The sequence below is a fragment of the Chanodichthys erythropterus genome, chromosome 3, assembly GCF_024489055.1.
Source record: "Chanodichthys erythropterus isolate Z2021 chromosome 3, ASM2448905v1, whole genome shotgun sequence".
Lineage (NCBI taxonomy): Eukaryota > Metazoa > Chordata > Actinopteri > Cypriniformes > Xenocyprididae > Chanodichthys > Chanodichthys erythropterus.
In genome coordinates this window covers 14,569,446-14,578,542 of record NC_090223.1, presented here as the reverse complement: position 1 = coordinate 14,578,542, position 9,097 = coordinate 14,569,446, and the positions used below count along the sequence as shown (strand labels likewise).

General features: G+C 34.4%; 1 pseudogene; it reads left to right on the top strand.

The window, feature by feature from the left end:
• The first annotated feature begins 2,733 nt into the window (after positions 1–2,733).
• On the top strand, positions 2,734–5,348 carry LOC137003599 (Ig heavy chain C region-like; annotated as a pseudogene).
• Positions 5,349–9,097: the final 3,749 nt, after the last annotated feature.

Below are 9,097 nucleotides of genomic sequence, written 5' to 3'. Positions count from 1 at the left end.
TTTATTTATTTATCTATTTTCATTTTATTTATTTATTTTAGATATTGTATGTTTGTTGTATTTTATAGTGCTGGGTGAATGTCGTGCAGGTAGAAGTGGATAGAGATGAACTGAAAGTGCATCATGAGTTTAATCAGAACTCGAGGTGATTTGATCAGAATTTAATGAGTGCTCCATTTGACACATTTACCATCATTACAGAGATGATCACAGTGGTTCATGACGGATGCTTTTGAATGCAGTTATAGCTATATAAAGATCCCCGCAGGTGAATTATAGTCATGAATCATGATGAATTAAAGGAGAATTGATTGTAAATTCACAATTTAGTTTCTTTCTCCTTATCCACCTTTTGGTGCAATTCACTTCCAGTAATTTTGCCTGTGCAAAGAGAGTCTGTTATGCTGATTTATATTGCAAACCTTTGGATTATCATATAATTTTAATTTCATTATCATAATCTTACACACTGGATTGTAGTGCAAATGGTTTGATCATTTAGGCTTTTACTGCACTTTGTTATTGACAATAGTAGGTGCTACTGAATCGGAGGACTTGCACATTCAAAAAATGGCTTACTTCTTCACAATGTAACTGTTTGCTGGGATGATAAGCTATAATGTACTATGCATGCCAGTTGCATATGAATTTCAGGACATAAATAGGCCTACTAGTGATGACTGACTCAGTAAACAGCAGTGATTAGTTCATATATTGGATCATAATTCATGTGGCGATCATCTCTAAACTCTCTGTTTATGTTGTGTATCCATCATTACTGTGATGTAGGAAACAATATTTCCTACAAATTTAGGAAAATAAGTTTATCATTTACTACAAAACAACCTTTGATTCAAACTCAGTTAGAACAAACAACCATTTGCAAATAAAGTGAAAGATCTTTGAGTTTGACATTTTCAGTGTTTATCAAAAGTCCAAGATCCTATAAATGACATTTTATTTATTTTTTGTATTCAGTTTGAGATAAAGAGGATCATCTAGGTCATCTAGGAGACAACAGTAACTTTAGTTTTGTGCTGTTTAAACACATTCAAATACTTTGTGTCAAACGTGTTTCTACCTCTCAGTTTTTCCTAAACGATATGCTTTGCCAGTGGCAGTTACAAATATATTTTACAATGGCTGTACCATTGCAATGTTATGTTGTTCCCCTGATATCACAGACCAGGCTTAATCTAGTCCTAGACTAAAATGCATGTTTGATCTTTTTTAACAGAAAGCAACTTGCATTGATATATCTTAAAATATGTCAGTGTCATTGTTTTGTCTCAAGATGAACACCGTTTTTTTTTTTTTGGGTAAGTTTATAAAAGCTACTTAAATGCCCTAATGAACCAAGGCCTAATCCTGACTTAGTCTAAGCCCTGTCTGTGAAACCAGGCCATTATGAAACATTTTTCATATCAGTTATTTAATTTTATTCATTTTTTCTTTACAGTGCTCTGTGGGTCAGATTTATCTGTCAAATACCATTCTTCTTGAATCAATGAAATACATGAAAACATCTAACAGGTTTAGTCCTCAGAGGTCAGTGGTGAACATGGCCTTAATTTCAGAACTTGAACTTTCATATATTACATAAATGTGATTCAAGAAGTTTGACTTCACTAAGAGAAAATGACAGATATGAATGGCTGCTTCAGATAGGATTTTTTTGTTGTTTTTATTTACAGGAAATATTGTCTGTGACAGAGAAGACTGGTGTAAAATATGTCTATTTGACTTTTGTAAATTATTAGCTTGATCAACTTTTTGAACCCCAAGCGGGGAAGAGTTTCAGAGGCAAAGACCAAAAAAGTGACTTGTGAAGTGAGCTCAAAATGGCAGGTCCACTAAAAGTCCTCTGCTTCCTCTTTTGGTTGTTTTTCTTCAGTTGTGTGCGAGGTCAAGGCAAGTGTTGATGTTGTTCTTTATTTTCAGTGTCCTTTTCATTTACATTTTATTGACTTGAATGTAAAAGTTACTCATACAGTATTATATGAACTTCCTGTAACATTTAACTGACCTCATGTAGCTTTAGAGAGAGTTGAGCTTGTGCTTCAGCATGTGATATACATTAGACAATAATGTCTTTGAGTAATGTTTGTTTTGGCTTCTCAGCATGTCTTTGAGAGGATATTACATATGAAAACACAGAACTAGTTGCGAAAGCTTCATGTGCTGATGGTGAAAAAGTGAATTGCATGACAGGTTACACTGGCTTTTTTAAGACAGCCCAGGCAATGCTTCAAACCACTGTCAAACTACTAACCTCAGATAACAGTTTCATGTTAAAACTGAATTTCATTTAATTTAAAACACTTATAATATTCCAAAGGGAAGCTGTACAGGATCTAACACTATTTTTCTTAACTTGTACTTTTTTAATATTTTATTTGGTTAGTTTGTGCAACATTAAAGGGTTTTACCCAGGTGTTGTTCTAATGCATCATGCCCTTTTTTCCTTTTTCGTCCACAAGAAGATCATTTTTGGCAGTGAACATGCTGAGACCAGCATGAAGCTTTAAAACCTTAAATGCATACCTCGGGTCTTTATCGACCCGGGACGCCATTCACTACCCTCCACCTAATTATTTTTTTAAAGTTAGACATCAGCCTTCTTAGTATTCCTCAATCAATTCATTATAAACAATATAACAAGAAAAAAAACATAACATCATGAAAGAGTGCCTGTTTTTTTTTATTTTTTGTAAAAATTATACAGAGTCACTAATGACCCGAGGTGTGTATCAGTGTACGCATGTTTATTCCTGCACAACTGAATACTAATTGAATCTTTGATAATGGAATTAGTGCAGTTCCACAAGGTGGCAACAAAATATGCTTTATTTTATTCTTCTGTAATTGTTACTCTAATATCAGAGGAGTGTAATATCATCGCGACAGGTGGAGATCCATCAGTGTTAGATATAGATCCGGGTCGATAAAGACACGAATATGTAAGAATGATTAGCGAAACATTCACGCATTTAAGGGCTAAAAAAAGATGAGAAAGCATCACAGAACACGTATCATAATTTTCAAGTGTTCTGGGGTTTACGATAGGGCAGGGGCGCAGGAGACATTTTCAATAATTCAATAATCACTTTCGTTTTGCTTTCAGATCTCTTTTATAGATGTCATCAATGCTTTTACCCTTCTAGATGTAATTACCGAAATCAAAACAGTTTCTAAACTATATCCTCACGAAAACTTCAGTCAAACCAGCTCGTGCGTCAACCTGAGAGATCAGCCTCCTTACCTTAAAGCATCACATTTCTCAGTTTCTGTACAGTTTGGTTTGATTGACAAACGTTAACATTCAGGCATAATTTATTTACCATTGACCTGTCCTAAAACGTTAACAAGCTTTGATCGATTGTTTGGAGATCGCGTGTTCGAGAGCACATTTCCTGTTCACATGCGTGACAAAACAGTTGATTATTTACGAATGGAAGCTCACAGAAATGTGAAAATGGTCTCATTTGAAAGAAAATATCCTAAGCTAAAAGATGATATAGTGTGACTGATTGAAGCAGCCCTTATCAAAAGTGCGGGGGTCGATTTCTGTCTTTTCAAAAATGCGGGGGTCCTGACCCCCCTGTCCCCCGTGTCAACGGTGTGCCTGCGATAGGGTTTGGTGAAAAACAATCTTGTCTGTTGGTTTCTGATGGCTGTGCCTGCCTGCCAGTTTTCTTGATTTCAAAAGGATGGATCAGAGTGGAAATGCCCTGACTGATTTCATCCAGTGCCCAACAGTAAAAACTGGAGACAAATCATTTAAAATCAGTCTTGTAAATATTTAAGAGAAATGAAATCAATATAACTTGTGTAGTACAGCACTAACAGTTACACAACGATTCAGAGAAGGCAAGGACAGACAATAACAGTTGTTGTTGCAAAATTTCAAATGTCTTCAACATCGTTTCATTGTATATAAACCAAAATTGTTTTCATTTCAGTGAACCCACAACCACCAACCCTGAGCTTGGTTCCCATAATAACTCAGAAAATTACATCTGTCATGTGTGTTATTGAGGATTTCTACCCCAAGGACCTCACTGTGCAGTGGGAAGTAAATGATACTAACTGCTCGAGACAATCAAACCTGGAGTACATTACAACACACACAGTCTGTGTAAAGTCAGCAGTGAGACGTGGAATACAAACACTGAGTATATCTGTGTGGTCAAACACCAGGGAAAAGTAATTAGAGTGAAGAAGAACTTCAAAGGTAAGTCATCTAATGTTGGTTTGCTCTCTCATACGCTCTCACTTCTATAAATACAAATTTACACATTGAATCCTTTGCAGATAAACTCACACTGACGCTGAAGCCACCAATTGAGAGAGAATTATTTGTCAATAATAAAGTTGTCTTGGAAGCTGTTGTTTCTGGAGATGATCTAAAGACAGTGCAAGAAGCTTCAGTGTCGTGCAAAGTGAAGAATGAAACTGTAACCAGTGTTAGAGGAAATTTTAACTTTCCTGAAGGCACTTCACAGTTTTAAAAAACCCGCTACATCATCGTTGATACAGAGAAATGGTTTGATGGTGAAATAGTCACCTGCAGCATTCGTGACAGAGACATCAAGCAGGAGATCAGTTTTGATAAAGGAGGTGAGTCAATCCAAATCATCAATTGTGTGGCTCTGTGTGCATTCAGATAATGAAAGGTTGAATATGATTTTATTGTATGGACATTTGAAATGCTTAGACATGCTGTCCGTATTTGGCTTGTTAAACTTTTGTTATTCAATATTGTTTGATTCTTCTGTTCGATTGTTTAATGAATCTTTATGACTTTCTCCAATTCAGATGGACGGAAACCCAGTGTTTTCATTTACACACATGATACTATCCACACAGACGCAGTCTCTCTGGTGTGTGAGGTCACCAGTCCTAAACTTGGCGATGTCTATATCATGTGGAAAGTGGGAAATGGGCGTTACATAAAGGGTTCAATCAGTGCTCCCTTTCACCGATATAACGGCATCTCTGTTCTCAGTATTATGAAAGTGCCAAAACAAGGGTATGAGTATCTCAGAAATACCATAATCTGTGCAGTCACACACGCCAACAAGCACAATATAGTATCTCCATTACACGTTTCAACATCAAAAAGTATACAGCAAGTATAGAGTTGTACAGCAACTCTCTCAAAAGATCATGACAGTTATCTGTTGTTCACTTGTACATTCACCTTCTGTCCTGTTGCTCTCTTGCCAAATTATAAACCTTTTTTTTTATCTACATCTGTATCAATATTCTCTAAGGGTCAAAAATCAATGCCAAATAACAGCCAACATTATATGTTCAATTTGTCATTGCATGCAAATAAATATGGTCACACGAAAGCATAGTCAACATAATATCATAGTTGACCTACAATACTTTAAGAGGGGGGGAAAAAAGTATTGTGAATGTGATACTGTTATCCTGTTCATGCCCTCTAACATTTTCACATTCTGTTCTCTAGAAATTATTACTTTGAATCCAGAACTATTCAGTTTCATTTTATTTTGCTGTCTTACAAAATTGAGCAATAAATCTTTGTTTGCATGATTGAGTTTGTGTGGTTCTTAATATCAGAAATCATCATATGGTTCATTTTCCGGTCCCTTTTTTTTTGTCAGTGTTTAGAGAAAGAAGAATATTTTTGTGATTCTTCACACAGTAAACCCCTTATATTCATTTCCAAAAGTGACCATCACAGTAAAGATCAAAATTTACATGCACAGATGTTTTGTAGTAAGGATGTGTGATATTTTTCCATTAGTATATCAGTATAATACTGATAGTTACCAGTTCGGTAACACTTTATAATCTCACGCTATGAAGCATTAGTTAAGCATTAGTAAATAGTCAATTCATCATTTATAAAACATTAATAGACATTAGTAAGCCGTTTATAAATACAGCTATAAATGCTTTGTTCTTGATTTATAAGCATATCTATAATGAGTTTAATAATTGCATTTTCATTCTTTATTAATGATCAATTTATCATTTCTAAATTATGTGTTACATTATTCACAAACCAGTAATTTAGGAGTTGTCAGTGGTTCATAAGATCATTTAGGAAGTGTAAGTAAATGATTAATAAAATATTTAAATGTACATTTATGCATCTTATTATTTAGACATATAGTTACTCAGTGTGTTAATAAATGCTTTATTAACATATTCCTAGTGTCAAAACTACCTCAGTACTAACTTTAAAACATTAGAGAACAGCAGTGCAGAAGATCACTGAACCTTTAAATCTAATTTATAAAAGCTTTACAAAGCATTAATAGTCCTCACTTAAAATGAGTAACAGACGGTTGAACATTATTCTCCGATCTGGAAGTTCACATCACCCTGGAAGTTTACTTACCCCCTTCCCTAACAAGCACTTTAAAAGTTCGGTTCGTAACACTGGTTCCTTCGACAAAACGCCAGAGGATTTTTCTTTTAGCTTTTTGATGACTGAAGAAAATAAGCTCTTTGACCAACAAAAATGTATCATTCTTACATGTTTTGTACATCATGATAATCTTCACAAATGAACAAAACTTTTTATGAACTTTAAAGTCTAAATTTAATCGAAATGAAGTAATAACTAAATGTAGGCTATAAACAAACTACACCAAAGTCACATGACTTCAACGTCACCACCGTTAAGCCTTCAGCAACTCTTTCAGTCATTATTTAAAAACATTTCCCTGAAAGTTTGAGTTAGAATAGTTTACAAGAGCATTATTATAAACACAACAAGGCTGTAAAAGCGACTTATGAGTAGATTTTGCTGTTTGGTGTAATGATGTTTAATGTCCTTGACAACCTCTGTAGTCCCATTTAGCCCCTTGTTAGCAACCCAGATCTGGCCCACATTTTTTTTTTTTTTTCTCGATTACAATAACAATATCATTTTCCAATTTTCTGTAAAAGAGGGATAGATATTCAAAAAGAAGAGGTAGAAAGAATGGAAAGATGGCTAACTGGGATAAATTGAATGAGATTTGTGAAAATCATTTGAAGTGTTGTCAAATTAAATGGAGGATATAGATCAGTTTATCAAAAATAAATTGCAAGATGATATAGAGCGCAGCAGAAGCAATTAGCAAAAAAGAAAGCAGGTAGTTTCAATGAGGAATAAAGCTAAGAAGTAGTTTCAATTTTATGGATTTAATAAACTATAATAGGGCACAAGCAGGCAATTGTGGAGCATGTTATAAGAATAGCAAAGAGAAAATATTGGAGGGAAATTAATGATATGGTTGATGATTAGGAAAATGAGAGGGATTCAGCGATACAGTAGTATACCAGCTCTAACAAATAAAGATTAATTAGCAGTTACACATGGGAAAAAGCAGAAGTATTACCAGAAACATTCATGAAGGTGCATAGTAATGACGATGATACAGGAAACTATATGTTAGAGAAAAATCTTAGAAAATTGAGGGCATGGGGGTAATAGAGGCAGAGTTTGCATTGTATGAAATGAAGAGAGCACTATCGAGGGTGAAAAGATAACATTTTTGTTGAGATATTAAAAAAAAAAAAAAAATATATATATATATATATATATATATATATATATATATATATCAAAAACATCACTAAAATGATACTAAGATTGTTTAATAACTTATAGAAAACAGGGAAACTTCCATTCGAATGGAAACACAGGATCATAGTGCCGATTGCTAAGCCAGGGAAAGATCAGACCCATCCAGGCAGTTATAAGCTGTTGTGGCGAGTAACCACCTGGGATTTCTAAGAAGACTCACTGAAGCAAATATGATGCTCAAATGAATAAAGAGGTAGTAGTTGGAGTGTTTTTCGATGAAGAGAAGGCTTATGAAATGTTGTGGCTTATGTTATTGTACGCAGATTATGGCACCTTACTGAAAAGGGGGAAAAACTAAATATATGTAGTGAAAAGCTTGAAGGGGGCAGTAAATAGAGTCGAAAACTATGCAAATGAATGGGGTTTTTGTTCTTTCTCGATAAACCCTTAAAATGTTAGACCTCAGTAGCAGCAGCTGTATGAATAAATGCATGCTAGAGGCTTTGCCCCACAAAGGCAAAAGGCAGTAACTTTTGGTCGAAAATGAGTTATTGATATTTTTGGGACATTCAAGAACTCATTTGTGAATAAGTATCAATTCTGTTGATTTTTATGAAAAATAATGGGTTGTCTTAACAGTAACTTCCAAAAGCACAGGAGAAACCAAGGCAAAACACCATAACATCAGTTACCACTCTTTGCCTTTGTTTTGGGATGCCCAAATTGACTTAGGGTCTGCCTTTGTTTTACTGTGTAAAAGTTTGCTGTGTTTAAATTATGGTGTAGCCTGTGTCAAACTGTCACTGAAGCACTTATGACACACACGATATCTGAAAAAAAGTGTGGGTAAAACAAATAGTCAAGAGGTAGTTTTGCTAATAGTGATTAAGGATTGCCCATTGCTCTTGAAGGAAAATGATGGTTGAGATGGCTTTGAAATGCAGACATCGAGGTCAAGGTAAGAAATTGTGTAACACAAAAGATGCATTAGACAAACAAATTAGATTGATCACAATATTTAGCTAGCTAGTACCCTATAGCATAAATAGGCTAGTCAGCTATTCAATAAATAGGCTACCAAATTGCTCCATATAACAAAGCAATTGTAAATCATCAGAAATAATTACCACAATCACTATTTATTTTATGCTGGTGTTACTATAATGATTTTGTAAATGGTGATCAGCAACCAAATACTGATCATGTGAAAGTTACTTCCATTTGCATTAGTGTGACTTCTCACTTTTTACATACAATACAAAGGAGTACAGCAACTTCAAAATAGTGGTCAAAAGTCTGAGCTCAAGATTTTTTTATATATATAGATCATTTTGATTACTAAAACATCTAATTACCAGATTTCTAGTGTCCTACCTTTATATGTCTGGATAACTAAAAGTCTTTAAAGTTATTTTTCTTAGTTCTCAGTTCCTTGCCTTTGTAGGGCAGGGCTGTAGGTTTTACATATTAAAATATTTCTGAAGTGAATTTCTTTGAAAAACATATTTTACCAGAATTCTCACACTGTCTTATTTGTTTTTC